Genomic DNA, 20,123 nt, shown 5'->3' on the forward strand with positions numbered 1-20,123 from the left:
TGCAGATAATATCAGTTATATGCGTTATTTATTAAAGCTGAAGATGTTAGTATATTGAATACGTATTTACGTTTATAATTTCACATGTATATTGTTTGATACTGTTTTCTTCAGAATCCCAAAAGCGGACTGTTTCTATTCTTCTAGGAACTTTTAATGCGTCTGTTCTGATTATTCGGGAGTTGACCGTCTGGTTTTAAACTTTCTTTGCTTCTTGCGTTTAATTTGATTGGGAAACCGTTGAGATTGAACTTAACATATACATGGATGGACATGAGAAATGAAAGGTTGCAATAAATTTTTCATCTGTGATTATTACTTTACGTATGAAATATTCTGTTGCAGATTAATAAAAATGAATTTCTTTGAATATTCCAAAATAATTATTCAAGTTTTACTTTTATTCAAGTACTAAAGCTGTTTGTGCAAGAATGAAAATACTATTGCCCATCGAAGTTAGCAAACATTTTCACGTTGCAGTGGATTTTTGGTTTAACTGGATATACCCCGACTAGCTTCGAAGCATAAGATTATCTTCACTATATGAAAATATTTTTTTTATATTGCTAAGCTCCCATGAAAATTATCCAGTTTTAAATAGACTTTACGATATGTTCAGAATTTATCACTTTTTTGAATGAAAATTTACAAAAGCTGCAGCTTGTATCCATCTATGAATGCACAAGATAAAATCTACTATCTCCTTTTATTCTGCGTCTGTAATGCTGTGAAAAGAAACACTTTATTATTTTCGTTCACCTCTACCTGTACCCTTTTTAGGATGTGGTCGTTATAGCGATCGTATATTTAAATCTGCCGCTGCTGCAGACTGCTCGCTCGCGGCGCAGCTCCGCACCACCAGCGATAGCCAATAAAATGCTGAAATTTCTTAAATAAAATGGGTGCGAACTTTGCAGTAATTGTGACAATCAGATTTTACTAGATAAATATATTTTAACAGAAACATTAAAATCTTTACACACCTTTTACAATCCCAGCTACAAATGGTGTCGATCATCGACTTATGACAAATGAAGACTACGTAAGAGTCTAATGCAAAGTCACGGGTTCCTCTCCCATTCAGTCCGTGCAGAAGACAAGCGATTGTATTACAATATATTGCCTATTTATATCGTAACTAATTCTTGTATAGTTTTTGTCGTTTTTGATTACATATCGTTTCTTCTGTGGCGGTTTTCACGTCCTCGCCACAGATAGTATTTTACACTCTTTGAATAACCATTTATAATAGCAAAATTTATAATTATATTTTTCTCACAAAATTAAGTGTCCTTTTGAAATTCGATTAACAGGAATACATATAAATTATTTGTTACAGTGAGCATTATACATCGAAATGTTCTTTTAACTTTCACTTTGGATGCGTGCTGCCAGAGAACGTTAGAAACTGACCATTTTAAGTATCGTATTGTGTCATCGATAGAAGACAGACTGAGTCTGTTCTGGTATACCGTATCAAACTGTTCTCTGAAATTACGAATGGTATCTTATACAGAGCATGTGCTTCTTTAATGTCTTCCCTTCCGTATGGTCAATAGTCTTCACTTAAAAACGTGTGTCTGTTTCCTGCTGAGACACACTGCACAGCCAGTATAAGAGCTTGACTTCCGGTCGTAACTGCCGCAGTGAGCGCAGTGATATTTCAGTTTTTACGACATCACACCGTGGATGAACAGGCTGGCGCTGCATACTCGAGCAGGTGGTCGGCGCCTGAGGCGGCTCTCCACGTGGGAAGGCCATGCTCCGAGCGAAGAGGCAGCGGCCCACTTGGCCGCGAGAACGGTTAGTGGACGCAGCGCCTGCAGCCACGGCACATAATTGCCCTAACCCAGCCCTCGTCTCGATACCACCGATTACCGACACCTCACATCCAGCGACGGCCCGCGCGCCTCGAGGTGTAGGCAGAGGGAACGTGGGAACAAGGGGAGTGCAGCACAGAGTGTGGGGATACACGCTCAGCAGAAAGGTGCTCCAGAAACTGGGTGATGTCCGACAGCTCGTAGAAGACGAGGATCTTGTGTACTTACACTCCTTGTGATACTCTGAAATTATCGCGTGGACCACTGTAACTAAAGTAAATGACCTCAATATCAATCTACAGTAACAATATGTAAATTAGCCTATTACAGAGACCTTATATTATCCCTTCCATTCTGTGGTTATTAATTATTATTATTATTAAGTGAAACACAAGAAAGGGATAATATAAGAAATATGTATATACAGGGTGTTACAAAAAGGTACGGCCAAACTTTCAGGAAACATTCCTCACACACAAATAAAGAAAAGATATTATGTGGACATGTGTCCGGAAACGCTTAATTTCCATGTTAGAGCTCATTTTAGTTTCGTCAGTATGTACTGAACTTCCCCGATTCACCGCCAGTTGGCCCAATTGAAGGAAGGTAATGTTGATTTTGGTGCTTCTGTTGACATGCGACTCATTGCTCTACAGTACTAGCATCAAGCACATCAGTACGTAGCTTCTCAACAACAGATTCGGTGACGGATGGATTGGTAGAGGCGGACCAATTCCGTGGTCTCCACGCTCTCCTGACCTCAACCCTCTTGACTTTCATTTATGGGGGCATTTGAAAGCTCTTGCCTACGCAACCCCGGTACCAAATGTAGAGACTCTTCGTGCTCGTATTGTGGACGGCTGTGATACAATGCGCCATTCTCCAGGGCTGCATCAGCGCATCAGGGATTCCATGCGACGGAGGGTGGATGCATGTATCCTCGCTAACGGAGTACATTTTGAATATTTCCTGTAACAAAGTGTTTGAAGTCACGCTGGTACGTTCTGTTGCTGTGTGTTTCCATTCCATGATTAATGTGATTTGAAGAGAAGTAATGAAATGAGCTCTAACTTGGAAAGTAAGCGTTTCCGGACACATGTCCACATAACATATTTTCTTTCTTTGTGTGTGAGGAATGTTTCCTGAAAGTTTGGCCGTACCTTTTTGTAACACCCTGTATATTGATTTGTAGGTGGCCAAAGGTAAGCATTAAATTTTGTTTCAAATGAGCGCCAGGCTCTCTACAAATTATTTCAGATGCTTTCGGCGAAATGTAATGCAGGCCAGTTTCACTGACCTAGAATAAATCGTATCTTTGAAAGTATGCAGTTTTGACGAAATAAAATTAGTTAATTGAATAACTTGAAATGATTCTTCCTGCTCCGGCTGTAGTGATATGTTACACAAAAAAATAAATTTAAATACGCCACGTAATGGCGGCCAATTGTTGCCAGTTAAAGATCACCGCTACTCGCTTCGCAGAGACTGAAAAAATGCTAAATAACTTCTTGCAATTATTAATTCAGGAAGAATTTTTTGCATGGGTTCTTTAAGTAACACAATGCACTCACTTTTTGTAAATATATTTGCACTAAGCACAGAATACACACTTGAATTATTCGCTACGTACGAGAACAAAAAGAGCAAAAGCTGCCGCTTTACAATAGCAAGCTTACCTTACATACAGCAGAAGAAATTATCTGACTCGAAGTGATTTTAAATATACTTTTTCTCTTATGTATAATGACAAAGATAATAATGTTAGTTTCGAGATCGTTATGCACTACGATTTCACCTAACATAAATAATATCTTTTTATTACATTGCAATCGATACAGTCTTTCTTTGAAGCTAATTTAATACATTTTCATAATTAATTTGTCGTTTATGTCCATATAATATTATTCAGAGTCCTTTTATTATTTACTTCAAATATATCGGCTTGAATATTTCAAAAGGGACACTATAACCTCTTCGGAGATCTGTAAATTCATACATTCACTTTATAGCGCATATACTCCTTGCGATATTTGTGTCTGGATGTGGATGATGAAGTAAATAGCTGCAATGGAATGCCGTAAAGCAGTTGGTAGGTACAGGCACGATACCAGGAGGAATATTTAAGTGTTCGAATCTAGCAGAAATAAGAGAAATATCGAAGCTAAGTAAGTAGACATGTGGCAGTGGTGAATGATCGGAGACTCTCTGACAATGGTAATGATTTCAACATCGAAGAAACAGGGAACCAAGAAATTCAGAGGACAATTAGTCTCGTTTCATAAGCAACCATAGCTGTGTTAAGAATCGTGAATGAAAGACTGGCGAAAGTATCGGAGGAGAATTTCGCTAAGAAGCAGTTTGGTTTTAGGACGAGTACATAACGGATAAAATATTGCGAATTTTGTGGAAAGGTTTGTTGAGAAAGGATGAAACGCATGTACGTCTTTTATAGAGCTGAAAAATGCATTTGACAATGTGGTCTCGGATAAGTTTGCAACTATGATGAGGGAAAGGAAAATGGACTGCAAAAGCATATGATTTATAAAATTATCTAAATGACAGTGGTAGTGAAAGTTCCAACTGGACTGATTTAGGAAAAGCAATAAGATCTACATGTACATCTACATACATATTCGGCAATCCACCATACGGTGCGTGGCGGAGGGTACCTCGTACCACAACTAGCATCTTCTTTCCCTGTTCCACTCCCAAACAGAACGAGGGAAAAATGACTGCCTATATGCCTCTGTACGAGCCCTAATCTCTCTTATCTTATCTATGTGGTCTTCCCGCGTATTATAAGTTGGCGGCAGTAAAATTGTACTGCAGTCAGCCTCAAATGCTGGTTCTCTAAATTTCCTCAGTAGCGATTCACGAAAAGAACGCCTCCTTTCCTCTAGAGACTCCCACACGAGTTCCTGAAGCATTTCCGTGAAACTCGCGTGATGATCAAGCCTACCAGTAACACATCTAGCAGCCCGCCTCTGAATTGCTTCTATGTCCTCCCTCAATCCGACTTGATAGGGATCCCAAACGCTGGAGTAGCACTCAAGAATAGGTCGTATTAGTGTTTTATAAGCTGTCTCCTTTACAGATGAACCACATCTTCCCAAAATTCTACCAACGAACAGAAGACGACCATCCGCCTTCCCCACAACTGCCATTACATGCTTGTCCCACTTCATATCGCTCTGCAATGTTACGCCTAAATATTTAATCGACGTGACTGTGTCAAGCGCTACACTACTAATGGAGTATTCAAACATCACGGGATTCTTTTTCCTATTCATCTGCATTAATTTACATTTATCTATATTTAGATGCCATTCCTTACACCAATCACAAATCCTGTCCAAGTTATCTTGTATCCTCCTACAGTCACTCAACGACGACACCTTCCCGTACACCACAGCATCATCAGCAAACAGCCGCACATTGCTATCCACCCTATCCAAAAGATCATTTATGTAGATATAAATCAACAGCGGACCTACCACACTTCCCTGGGGCACTACAGATGATACCCTCACCTCCGATGAACACTCACCATCGAGGACAACGTAATGGGTTCTATTACTTAAGAAGTCTTCGAGCCACTCACATATTTGGGAACCAATCCCATATGCTCGTACCTTAGTTAGGTGTCTGCAGTGGGGCACCGAGTCAAACGCTTTCCGGAAGTCAAGGAATATGGCATCCGTCTGATACCCTTCATCCATGGTTCGCAAGATATTATGTGAAAAAAGGGCGAGTTGCGTTTCGCAGGAGCGATGCTTTCTAAAGCCGTGCTGATGCATGGACAGCAACATCTCTGTCTCAAGGAAATTCATTATATTCGATCTGAGAATATGTTCGAGAATCCTGCAACAAACCGATGTTAAGGATATTGCGGATCCGTCCTTCTACCCTTCTTATATACAGGCGTCACCTGCGCTTTTTTCCAGTCGCTCAGGACTTTACGTTGGGCAAGAGATTCGCGATAAATGCAAGCTAAGTAAGGAGCCACTGCAGTAGAGTACTCTCTGTAAAAACGAATTGGAATCTCATCAGGACCTGGCGATTTATTTATTTTCAACCATTCAGCTGCTTCACAACCCCAGGGATGTCTATCACAATGTCCTCCATACGGGAATCTGTACGAGACTCAAACGGCGGTGTGTTTATACGATCCTCCTGCGTGAAAGATTTCTCAAATGCTAAATTTAAAATTTCAGCTTTCGTTTTGCTGTCTTCCGTTGCCAGGACAGACTGATCAGTGAGTGACTGGATAGAAGCCTTCGACCCGCTTACCGATTTTACGTAAGACCAGAATTTCCTTGCGTTTTCAGCAAGATCTTTTGCTAAGGTATGACGGTGGTAGTGGTTGAATGCTTCGCGCATCGCTCTTTTTACAGCAGCACGAATCTCTACTAACTTTTGCCTGTCCTCATTCTCCCGATCTTTCTTGTACCGCGAGTGCAACTGTCTTTGCTTCCTGAGCATTCTCCGAATTGCGCTGTTAAACCACGGTGGGTCTTTTCCGTCCGTAATCCACTTTTTCGGCACATACTTCTCCAATGCGTGATTTACAATGCGTTTAAAATTTGCCCATAATTCTTCGACGTCCATCGTACGGGAAGTAAATGAAGTCGATTCATTTACTAAGTGGGATGCTAACAACTGCTTATCTGTTCTTTCTAGTAAGAATACTCTCCTAGCCATCTTGACCGACTTTTTAACTTTCGTAACCATAGTCGTAATGACAACATCATGATCACTAATCCCTGTCTCAACACTGGTTGGTTCAAATGGCTCTGAGGACTATGCGATTTAACTTCTGAGTTCATCAGTTGCCTAGAACTTAGAACTAATTAAACCTAACTAACCTAAGGACATCACACACATCCATGCCCGAGACAGGATTCGAACATGCGACCGTAGCGGTCGCTCGGTTCCAGACTGTAGCGCCTAGAACCGCATGGCCACACCGGCCGGCCTCAACACTGACACCGTCGATGAGGTCTGGTCTGTTCATGGCTACCAGATCTAAAATATTTCCATTACGCGTTGGTTGTCGATTTAGATGCTCAAGATAAGGCTGTTGCTTCTCTCCCACCTCTTCCAGTCTGCACTTAGAGAAAGTGAATGAGCCTTGCCCGTTAGATGACGACGGTTAATAATAGGAAGAGGTTTGCAAACGATACGTTTCTGCTTGCAACTGACAAAAAATGTTGAAGAACAAAGTGGAGATACGATTTTTCTGCTACCATTTCCACTGCACTGATTTCTTCTATTACACTTTTAAAATATTTTGTTTATCAAGGCCGTATCGTCTGCGAGAGATAAACCATTTCCACACTGTTCTTTTTATTTCCAATCTTTAACGGTTTCAACGGTTTCCAAAGTTTTTATTCTTTTCGCCCATTTTTGTATTATTTTGTCAAACACGCCGTTGAACAAGAGTGGTGCTATTACTACTGTTATTATCATTATTATTGTTACTGTTATTAATCCTTTGCTTAACGTCAGTACTAATAGTACAAAATACTTTAGCCTTTCGTGGCCACTTGCTGACGTACTGCCTGCTGGCACGTGTCTCGGATTTTTCGACCGATGTTCAGCGAACTAAGATTGTCTGTTTAACGTCTTTCAAATAATCCGAGACAGAAGCCAACAGGCAAAACACCAGTACCAATAGTCTTACGACTATATTTAACTGACAGTTATTTTTATCATTGCAGGAAGTGAGAAAGAACCATGATCTGTTCTCCAGAGTGTAGACAGTTTAAATCTCAGTCCACAGATAAACATGAAAATTACCAAGGTAATGATTATCAATCGACGAAGTTTAGTGCAAATACAACTCGCAGGTTGCTTTAAGGATCTGGAAATAGTGGCTGATAGAGTACTCGTACATCTAGGATATCTGATCAATAACACGGGGACGTGCCTTAAAGAAATAAAACGACGAATTGTCCTTGGCCGAGATGCACTGATCAAAATCTACAAGATCTGATAGAATCGGACAATATCTGAACTAACGGAGTTGCGGTTGATGGAATCATTGGTGTTCCCTGCGTTTTTGTACGACTGCGAGACCTGGCTCGTTTAAAGGGCCTTAGAGATATTGCGTTGGAGGAATATGTTATGTGTGCAATGCTCAGAAAGAAGAACCAGTATTTTTATTATAGAATAACCTTACACCACAATAAGGTTATCCTCCCGTGCCAGTCAAATCTATTCCCAGTTCCTTGGACACGTTTTCGGAAGTGAAGAGTTCAAAAATGGTTGAAATGGCTCTGAGCACTATGGGACTTAACATCTGAGGTCATCAGCCCCTAGAACTTAGAACTACGTAAACCTAACTAACCTAAAGGCCATCACACACATCGATGCCCGAGGCAGGATTCGAACCTGCGACCGTAACGGTCGTGCGGTTCCAGACTGAAGCGCCTAGAAACGCTCGGCCACAACGGCCGGCGAAGAGAAGGGGATAGTGTAGAAAAGACAATCTTGCAAAGTATAATCGAAGGCAGAAGAACACTAAAGGCGGTGGAATGTTACGTTGCTACTAAAACATCCTAAATTTGACTAATTCAAATTTTATTTTAAAAATCATAATTTATGGATTGTACCTTGGTTAACAACTGTTATTAGTCACGCAATGATATGTTATACATAAGGTAAGTATAAAATATCCTGTTTTATACTTTATAATCACAGTTTTACTGTTCAAATTGGAAAGTAAGTCACAATTTATGTTATGCACAAGTTACAAATAATTATTATAAATCCAAGAGTATTTTATGCGCAAACAGAGATTTCTGCTTATTACAATCCAAGCAAGACTAACTTGGTCATCCATGGTCACCCAAGCAATCTTCTTCTGATTCCTCGTTTTCCTCATTTGCTTTTCCTTCACTTAATTCTCCAGTGCCTGCGTCTTTATCAGCTTCTTCAAGCAAATCACACAGTATACTAATGTCAAAATCAGATTCGGCACCACCAATATTCTGATAATTTCAGTAGCAAAAAACGAGATTAGCTCTGAAGAACACCAATGTGATACTAACATTCTTCTAACTGCTGTCACTGCTCGATATTTCACCTATGATGGTGCTTGAAAAATTCTAAGCTATAAAACATATACGGCGATATAAAACAAATATGCCGAAGTGGCCGAGCGGATCTAGGCATTACAGTCGGGAACCTCGTGACCGCAGGTTCGAATCCTGCCTCGGGCATGGGTGTGTCTGATGTCCTTAGGTTAGTTAGGTTTAAGTAGTTCTAAGTTCTAGGGGACTGATGACTTCAGAAGTTAAGTCCCATAGTGCTCAGAGCCATTATTAAACATTCGTAATATATACGAAAAGTGCACAGAGTCAACAAATCGTTGGAGTCAGGCAGTAAATTATTCAGCCATTATTAACGACAATGTTTACGAAGAAGGTAATCAAGAGAACGTGTTGCTCATGTGTCCAGATTGGCGGGAACCGCGAAGAGATACCAGCTGCATCGTAAATTTTACGAGAGTTTGGTAATCTAGGATTAAGAACAGCCGACGATCATTGTGGATTGAGACATCCAGTTGAAGATTCAGTTCTAAAGAAGTGTATGAAGAAATGAGGTCGCGACACTCAGCAGCGAATAAATCGACCAATGTTGATGATGACGAACTAACTTGTATTGTTATACTTCACGATAGTAGAACTTTTGAAGGATGTCGCCTAGGACTAGAGCGAAATAATGTCATGAGGGAAATCCTACGATGGGTTGTACGTTTAGGAGGAACTGATATGAATCTTCGTGTACTCAACTGGAAGGATAACTTTTACCTTTTAGAGATTCTGTTATTCTTTTGTGAATGTGTTGTTGTTGTTGTGGTCTTCACTCCGGAGACTGGTTTGATGCAGCTCTCCATGCTACTCTATCCTGTGCAAGCTTCTTCATCTCCCAGTACTTACTGCCACCTACATCCTTCTGAATCTGCTTAGTGTATTCATCTCTTGGTCTCCCTCTACGATTTTTTCCTTCCACGCTACCCTCCAATGCTAAATTTGTGATCCCTTGATGCCTCAGAATGTGTCCTACAAACCGGTCCCTTCTTCCTGTCAAGTTGTGCCACAAACTCCTCTTCTCCCCAGTTCTGTTCAATACCTCTTCATTAGTTATATGATCTACCCATCTAATCTTCAGCATTCTTCTGTAGCACCACATTTCGAAAGCTTCTATTCTCTTCTTGTCCAAACTATTTATCGTCCATGTATCACTTCCATACATGGCTACACTCCATACAAATACTTTCAGAAACGACTTCCTGACACTTAAATCTATACTCGATGTTAACAAATTTCTCTTCTTCAGAAACGCTTTCCTTGCCATTGACAGTCTACATTTTATACCCTCTCTACTGCGACCATCATCAGATATTTTGCTCCCCAAATAGCAAAACTCCTTTACTACTTTAAGTGTCTCATTTACTAATCTAATTCCCTCAGCATCACCTGACTTAATTCGACTACATTCCATTATCCTCGTTTTGCTTTTTTTTATGTTCATCTTATATCCTCCTTTCAAGACACTGTCCATTCTGTTCAACTGCTCTTCCAAGTCCTTTGCTATCTCTGACAGAATTACAACGTCATCAGCGAACCTCAAAGTTTTTATTTCTTGTCCATGTATTATAATACCTACTCCGAATTTTTCTTTTGTTTCCTTTACTGCTTGCTCAATATACAGATTGAATAACATCTGGGAGAAGCTACAACCCTGTTTCACTCCCTCCCCAACCACTGCTTCCCTTTCATGCCCCTCGACTCTTATAACTGCCATCTGGTTTCTGTACAAACTGTAAATAGTCTTCCGCTTCCTGTATTTTACCCCTGCCACCTTTAGGATTTGATAGAGAGTATTCCAGTCAACATTGTCAAAAGCTTTCTCTAAGTCTACAAATGCTAGAAACGTAGGTTTGCCTTTCGTTAATCTAGCTTCTAAGATAAGCCGTAGGGGCAGTATTGCCTCACGTGTTCCAACATTTCTACGGAATCCAAACTGATCTTCCCCGAGGTCGGCTTCTACCAGGTTTTCCATTGGTCTGTAAAGAATTCGCGTTAGTATTTTGCAGCTGTGACTTATTAAACTGATAGTTCGGTAATTTTCACATCTGTCAACACCTGCTTTCTTTGGGATTGGAACTATTATATTCTTCTTGAAGTCTGAGGGTATTTTGCCTGTGAACGTAAGGAACAAAAAGAAATAAGATGGTATTACTCTTAAGTAGAATGTTAATACTAACAAGGGAACCTCCCCATCGCACCCCCCTCAGATTTTGTTATAAGTTGGCACAGGGGATAGTCCTTGAAAAACTGAACACAGATCAATCGAGAAAACAGGAAGAAGTTGTGTGGAAGATAAGCAACATGAAGGACGAAACTAAGGTAAGGAGCGTCGTGGTCCAGTGGTTAGCGTGAGCAGCTACGGAACGAGAGGTCCTTGGTTCAAGTCTTCCCTCCAGCGAAAATTTTATTTTCGCAAAGTTATGATCTGTCCGTTCGTTCATTGACGTCTCTGTTCACTGTAATAAGTTTAGTGTCTGTGTTTTGCTACCGCACCGCAAAACCGTGCGATTAGTAGACGAAAGGACGTGCCTCTCCAATGGGAATCGAAAACATTTGATCGCAAGGTCGTAGGTCAACCGATTCCTCCACAGGAAAACACGTCTGATATATTCTATACGACACTGGTGACGGCATGTGCGTCACATGACAAGAATATGTTGTCGACCCACCTAACTTGTACACTTGGCGAATGGGTTTTACCTTGCCCGATTTAGGTTTTCTTGTGGATGTGATAATCACTCCCAAAAAAGTGATGAATGCATAAGAGTGTGTCACTATACTGCAACAAATGAATGCAACAGTTTCACTTTCGCAGAGGGTTCCCTATGCTCTGTCAAAACATATGTTTTAACGGTTTTTAACGTTTTCTAATTTTTCCTTGAGTAGACCGTCAAATCCTCTATATGTCCAAGCAAATCTGAACATGTCCTGGAATTTTGGAGAACGAACCTGATTATGTCTGAAAATAAAAATATTGTGGCTCGAAGGAAGGCTTGAACCAAGGACCTCTCGTTCCGCAGTTGCTCACGCTAACCACGGGACCACGGCGCTCCTGAGCTCACACTTTTCCTTAATGTTGCCTATCTTGCGCATGAACTACTCAGTTTGTATATTTTGCTTATTTTTTCACAGTTCCACACAACTTCTTCCTGTTTTCTCGATTGATCTGTGTTCAGTTTTTCAAGGCCTATCTACTGTGCCAACTTATAACTAAATCTGAGGGGGGTGCGATGGGGAGGTTCCCTTGTAAGTGCTATTGTTGTTGTTTGTTTAGGGCAGTCAACGTCAGCGCCCTTCAAAGGTGTCTCATATGAGCTACAAAACAAAGACGCAGTAATAAGAGGAAAGTGCCTCGATACCGCACTAAAGCACGAGGCTGTGAGTGAAGCTGTTCATGTGTGACTGGTTGCTGAGTCGCACCGCTGTTTCAGTGGACCGTGCCAGCGCTGGCCAGCGCTCTGGGCCGCCACCCGTGCTTCACGGCCCCGAGACCTGCTGACGGAGCGTATCTTGTCTGAGCTGTCTACACCAGTGCCCAGTGACCTCCACAGTCCGCACTACGTGTGTGTGCAGATAATGCGCGTGGAAAACAAGGCAGAATTATCACCTCTACGGTGGCCACGATGTCTACTTCGGGGCTTAACAACTCGCCGGTTTTGAACGTGAGCGCTCGCGCCTGCTCAGGCCCCTATTCGTAAACAGAACACTTGTCACGTGGTGGGGAGTGGTAGAAATATGCGCACACAGTGGCCGTCGGACAACACGGGAAAGTGCCGAATATGATGCAGGCGAGGGGTTGCTTTAAGAGCTGTGGCGAGTCGGCGTTGCGTAATATAGAAAATATCTTCGTCATATCAGTCCGCAGTTGCAGAAATCTTCAGGCAGAAGTGATGCTGATACAAAACATGATAACTATGCGTCGTATACACTATGTAGCAGAAGACGTTCTGGGTCAGCCTGTAAACCTTTGTAGGGAATTAGTTACGATCCGTTGTTGTTGTTGTTGTGGTCTTCAGTCCTGAGACTGGTTTGATGCAGCTCTCCATGCTACTCTAACCTGTGCAAGCTTCTTCATCTCCCAGTACCTACTGCAACCTACATCCTTCTGAATCTGCTTGGTGTATTCATCTCTTGGTCTTCCTCTACGATTTTTACCCTCCACACTGCCCTCCAATACTAAATTGGTGATCCCTAGATGCCTCAGAACATGTCCTACCAACTGATCCCTTCTTCTAGTAGTTACGACCCAAGAGACATTTTTATCAGAGTGATGTCAGAAAAAAAGTTCCCGGTCTTAGTAGCGATGATGAATGCTCTTAGCAATCTGGAAGAAACCGTGGAAAATATAGGTTTATGGTGGAAGTGAGTAGTTTCGGTCTCTACAGTGTGTAAATTTTAAGTTGACAAACCAGGCTAACTCGAAAAATAAGCTTCACACAAAAATATGTGTAGAATCCAAAGTTGATTATTTTCGAGGGGGACATCTGCTGGTGCTAAAATTAGCCCACCACCCAGCCCCCTGGGGGTGGGGCGGGAGGCAACTTTAAAATTTCAATTGGGAACCCCCATTTTTTTAATTGCAGAATCACATTGTACATAAAAAAACTACGTACATTTTGTCTTAAACATTTGTTTTGATTTTTGGTAGTTTGCACTGTAATTCAAGAAAATCCATGTTCTCATTTTTGCGCGGAAAATGGTTGCGGATAAATAAAAAAATACTTATTTACTTCGTAAATTTTTATTCGCTGTAACTAAAACTCTCCCTCTCTCCCCATAGGCTGCGGTTTGAGAGAGAGAGGAATTAGAGTTTTACAAATGTTGACCCAAATATTTTTTTCCGCAGATGCGGGTAAGTTTCGATTGTTTCGTGGTCATGAGGCCACACAACTTTTAATTATCAAACAGATCATCTGACTAGTTAACTAACTAACCCATATGGGGAGAGAGGGAGAGTTTTAGTTTTAGCCAATCAAAATTTACGAAGTAAATAAGTATTTTTTATTTATCTGTAACCATTTTCCACGCAAAAATGAGAACATGGATTTTCTTGAATTACAGTGCCAACTACCAAGAATCAAAACAAATGTTTAAAGCAAAATGTACGTAGTTTTTAATGTAGAATCTGATTCTGCAATAAAAAATGGGGGTTCCCATTTGAAATTTTATAGTTGCCTCCCGCCCCCACCCCCAGGGGGGTGGGGGGTGGCGAGCTAATTTTAGCACCAGCAGATGTCCCCCTCGCAAATAATCAACCTTGGATTGTACACATTTTTTCGTGTGAAGCTTATTTTTCGAGTTATTCTGGTTAGTCAACTTAAAATTTACGCCCTGGATATACGGTGCGTTAGCCACATACGAAATAAACGCAGCTGAATGAGAAAACGAAAACCTTCAGTACCCAGTGAAATCAGAGGTGTCCACTGCGTGAATCCTCAGCAGCATTTACGTGCAAATAATATCACTTTTATGAATGTTATTTGCTCGTACGACGAATAACGTCTGATTAAGTAAAATGAGAGATACGTACATACTCAATAGCAAAATAATGCGGCAGCATTATGCTTCTAGTTTATTTTTCTAATTTTTGTCAGTGTAGCCTTATTCACGCTGAATTATATATTTCTGGTAGCAAAAGTATTTAGCCTGCCAAAGAAACGGTATCTGCATTTTTCCATTTCAAGTCTAACTCGTGGCTCCCCACTACATGCCCTGCGCTGTGACGACGGAATGGAGGGGTTACGGTGCTCACGGGCCTGTACTCGCGAAGCTCGTAAGCTGTCAAGACCTAAATACTCGAATATGTCTCCTTCTGCAAACTATGGTAGCAGAGAACATTTTATCTTTCATAAACTGTCGTTGCTTTAGTCGAGAATCCTCTTATTCTCAGCAGAGTATTTTTTGCGATGTTTGTGTATAACAAGTCAAATCTCTGTGCTGGACTGGGATTCGAACCTCAGATCTGCCCTTTCGCAAACCGTGGATTCCTCTTATGTCACTCGGGAATGCTTCCTAGACCGACTTAAAGCGTCGAGTCGTCACGAGCTCGACACCTGTTCCTTTCAAACTCTGAAAGAGCTACTGACAAGTTCCCGTTGAGACCCCGAAGATGAGAGTAGATTAATTACAGGTCCAAGAAAGCCATTTAAGTATTCCAACGTCTTGCGGTACATATGTGAATGCAGCAGGGAGAAATCCTAATATGTAGTACCATTGGAAGTATTACATCTGCGAGGGTACAACACTCTGTTACACATAAAATACAGACAGGCTGTAAGAATCAATAGTTCACAATTCCAGTCCACGCTGCAACGTCCTGAACTGTTGAACGCACCAAGAGAATACTCGACATAGTCCAGAGTCAAGCACAATGTAAGTGAGCACGGCTCAAAGTGTCTTTCAGGAGCGTGGCAGCTGGCTTATAGCTTTCGCGTGACGTCGGCATCGGAGCCCAAGAGACGGCTCACTGAAGCCTCTTATTGACCTCTGCAGGAGTCATGATAGCGGACATCGTGGAGTACTGACCTTGCTGTCGGGTGCCAGAGATTTAGTATCCGCCTTACCTTTACTCAGCTATCTTTGGTCTAGATCCTCGGTCCCGGGATCTAACTCCGCCACCGCTTAAATTTTGAATAAAAATCATCAGCATAGGCGGCCGAAGACTTCCGGCATAAGACGTCACCTTAATTCTGCCAACAGCCTTATAAAAGAGAGTGGAGGAGCGGACAGAGGTTTCAGCCATATTCTTGCCTTTGGGGTGGGAAACTGCCCCTAAAGGTGGAAGAATCTGCAATGACCAACGGTATGAGGATATGGAACGCAATGAAAACCACTTCAGCAAAGACACCTAACGTGTCTCCACAGGACATGTGACCAGTAACTGCAAAACTGTCATGATGATCTCTTCATTGGCATAAGATTCCGGAATAGTCCCCTATTCCGATCTCCAGGAGAAGGATTACCAAGGGCGAAGCGACTATGAGAAAAAGACTGAATATCCAACGAAGGGATAACGTTCTACGAGTCGAGGCATGGGATTTTAGAAGCTTAAATGTGGTAGGGAAGCTAGAAAATCTGAAAAGAGAAATACAGAGGTTCAATCTAGGTAAAGTACGGGTCAGTGAAGGGAACTGGAAACAAGACAAGGATTTCTGGTCAGATGAGTATCGGCTAATATCAACAGCAGCATGAACTGGTACAAAGAGATTGGGATTCGTTACGAATAGGAAGGTAGGGAAGAGAAAGTGTCACTCCGAACAGTTCAGTGGTAGGGTTGTTCTCATCAGAATCGGCAGCAAATCAACATCAACAATGGTAGTTCAGGTATATATGTCGATTACGCAAGCTGAAGTTGAGGTACAGAGAAAGTACAGTGAATCAGTAATTCAGGACGTAAAGGGAGATGAAAATCTAGCAATTAGGGGAGGTAGGGATGCGGTTGAAGGGGAAGCAGTAGGAGAAATGGTTATGAGAGAGTATGGACTTGGTAGTAGAACTTACAGAGGAGAAAGTCTAATTGAATTCTGCACTCAATTGCAGCTAGTAACGGCGAATACTCTGTTCAAGAATCATAAGAGGAGGGGGTTGTAATGTAGCAAATTGTTAAGAGTTGTCATCTTGCATTGTAAGTATAGCTTGCCGTGGAGTCGAGAGGAGAGCAGATTTTAGTTCTGACGCTGGCACAGCTGATGCTGGCTACTGGCCAGAGAGAGCCGTGTACTTGTTTAACGGTACGTGAAACACGTGGCACATACTCTCTATGAATCTGAAGAAGAATTATTAAATATTAATCGACTTTTTCGTAATTGGTATACCAAATTCTATGGCTAACACAAACATACTGTTAACATTCAAATCAATAACTTCATTGCTTTCGGATATATAAATATTTACATAAAACACATAGTAACTTGGCTGCACTGTGAAACTCAATTAGGGACTGTAATGTATTCATCTATAGTATCAATTGAAACTACAACCTAGAGCATGGGTTAAAATGATCTAATTTTCTTTGGTTTTATTACCTCAGATTTCTGACTTAATTAAAAGTACTTAACAAAATTTTTATTTCATCGTGTTTTTGGGCGTGTGCGAATTTGGAGAGACTGAGTCAGTGATTGGAGGACATCCGAAAAGTGAGAATCTTATATTTTATTAAGACTATGTACGAGGACTGCTCAATAGAGGATGATCGTAATATTGTTTTGACAACATAGCTTCACTTATCCTCATAATTTTGATGTTCCATCTCAAAGTAATCTCCTATCAATGCGATGCACTTTTCCCCGCGTTTCTGCCAGTCTTCAAATGCATGCTGGAAATCATTTTTCGACAGGTCCTTCAAAATCGCCTCCGCAGCCTTCACCACGGATTCTGATGATAGATAATTCCTCCCATGAAGGTGTTTCTTCATGTTAGGGAATAGAAAACAGTCATATGGGGCTGAATCTAGACTATAGGGAGAGTGAGGGATGCACTTAAAGTTGATTTTTGCAAGATATTCAGCAACAACATTGGCACTATGCGACGGCACATTATCGTGGTGCAGCATACAACCTGCTTCATGGAAATGTGGTCTTTTGCGCCTGATGTGGACTTGCAATGTTTTCAGGACATCCAATTACTGAAGTGTGCAGGTACAACATGCTGATAAATCATTCCAAGAATGTCAAAGAAAGAATGACCATAACTTTTCCAGCAGAAGCAACCACTTTTGCTTTTTTGGGGACTGATGATGATGGAGATCTCCACACTGAGCTTTGCTGTTTGCTCTCAGAATCAGAACGATGTACCAAGTTTCATCAGCAGCGATTACATTTGAAAGAAACTCCCGATTTCCCCGAACATCAATTTTAACTGCATGCAGACGTGCAAGCGAATGTCCTTTTGTTGCGGAATCCCCAGTATTGGAAACCATTGCGCACAAACACGTGTCATGCGCAATTCATCTGTCACCAACGTGTGGGTGGCACCCAATGAAAGCCCGGGCGCTGTGGCTGAGCGGTTCTAGGCGCTTCAGTCCGGAACCGCGCGCCTGCTACGGTCGCAGGTTCGAATCCTGCCTCGGGCATGGATGTGTATGTAGTTCTAAGTCTAGGGGACTGATGACCTCAGATGTTAAGTTCCATAGTACTTAGAGCCATTTGAACCATTTGAACCATTTGAACCACCCAATGAAATGTTCAGTATTTCAGAGAGTGATCTTAAGATAATTGGTCGATCCTCTCTCACAATGACGGCAGCAGTGTTGATGTTTTCTTCCGTAAGAGCAGTAACTGGAGCACCGGGTCCACCTTCCTTTGAAATTGTCTCACCTCTTTAAACATTCTTCACCTTAGAGCTGTGCTGCAGGGAAGAACAGATTCCCCATAGGCCTCCTGTAACAATGTATAGGCCTCAGCTGAAGATTTGCTGAGACGAAAGCAGAATTTCAAAGCCGCATATTGTTCCTCAAATGTTACCTCCATTGCAGCGGTAGGCGATACTGAACATGTCTGACCTTGCCTTCCTCTCACAGGTGGGAACCAGGAGTCCCAACAATGAAACTACTACGTCGTGTTTGTTGCACATTAAGATAACAGAATATCATAAGATTAAATTTTAGCGCAAGAAATTAAACCATAAATAATTATGGTCATTCTTTATTGAACAACCCTCGTAAATATGTGCGTAAGAAAGTTATTGTGCAATTGGGGAATTTGTGATGTATGTCCGAGTTAGCCTGTTTTTGTAAAAGGCAGCCAGGATGGTCGTTAAGTATTTAATTTATTAGTGTTCATTTTGCGAAGAGGAATCGTATTTTGTTTTCATTAAATTTTATTTAATTGCCGAATTACGAGACTTCAATCTACATTACTTGTGGCGATACCGCGAGTATAGAAGTTCTCGAGATGATCTGATTGGCTGTTTAACATACTAGCCATACTAGCCTTTCCCGTGCGACTGAGTGGGGCTTTGTGCCACATGTGTACGAGTCGAGAGAGTTGCCGTCTTCTGGAAAACACCTATGTTGAACCGCGCTGATCAAATTTGTACTAAAATGAAGAAATTCGCGAGTTTGATCATCCCACTGATGAAAAAGCGGCTACAATGTTGAGTATTCTGTGGAAGTTTGAGCGTTGTGACTGGTTTATTTTAGGAGATATTCGTGAGTGAACATTTCGTGTTGTACATAAGCTTCGCGTGGCATGTTTCGTTCAGATAACGAGACATTATGGCGAGCATTTTTTTACAAGAAGCCTACTGACCGACTGAATGTGTTAACTCGCAAGTAGTCGTGAGTCAGTGACCATTTAGGACGTTTAAAATATCGGGTCGGACTAAATATCTTCTGGCTGCTTTCACCTACATCTACATCTACATTTATACTCCGCAAGCCACCCAACGGTGTGTGGCGGATGGCACTTTACGTGGCACTGTCATTACCTCCCTTTCCTGTTCCAGTCGCGTATGGTTCGCGGGAAGAACGACTGCCGGAACGCCTCCGTGCGCGATCGAATTTCTCTAATTTTACATTCGTGATCTCCTCGGGAGGTATAAGTAGGGGGAAGCAATATATTCGATACCTCATCCAGAAACGTACCCTCTCGAAACCTAGACAGCAAGCTACACCGCGATATATAGCGCCTCTCTTGAAGAGTCTGCCACTTGATTTTGTCACACATCTCCATAACGCTTACCAAATAACCCTGTGACGAAACGCGCCGCTCTTCTTTGGATCTTCTCTATCTCCTCTGTCAACCCGACCTGATACGGATCCCACGCTGATGAGCAATACTCAAGTATAGGTCGAACGAGTGTTTTGTAAGCCACCTCCCTTGTCGATGGACTACATTTTCTAAGGACTCTCCCAATGAATCTCAACCTGGCACCCGCCTTACCAACAATTAATTTTATATGATCATTCCACTTCAAATCGTTCCGTACGCATACTCCCAGATATTTTACAGAAGTAATTGCTTCCAGTGTCTGTTCCGCTACATTTGTCTATGTTAAGGGTCAGTTGCCACTCCCTGCACCAACTGCCTATCCGCTGCAGATCTTTCTACTCCTGCAACTTCCGCGAAAAGCCGCATGGAACTTCCGACACGATCTACTAGTTCGGGTGTGAACTTGTACCAGAGACAGTAACGTTGTACAATTGATGTCGGGATATTAAATTCGGACTTGATAGCCATTTTCCCTATTTTAAAGACACTAAACCAAC

Source organism: Schistocerca serialis, chromosome 1, assembly GCF_023864345.2.
Source record: "Schistocerca serialis cubense isolate TAMUIC-IGC-003099 chromosome 1, iqSchSeri2.2, whole genome shotgun sequence".
Classification (NCBI taxonomy): domain Eukaryota; kingdom Metazoa; phylum Arthropoda; class Insecta; order Orthoptera; family Acrididae; genus Schistocerca; species Schistocerca serialis.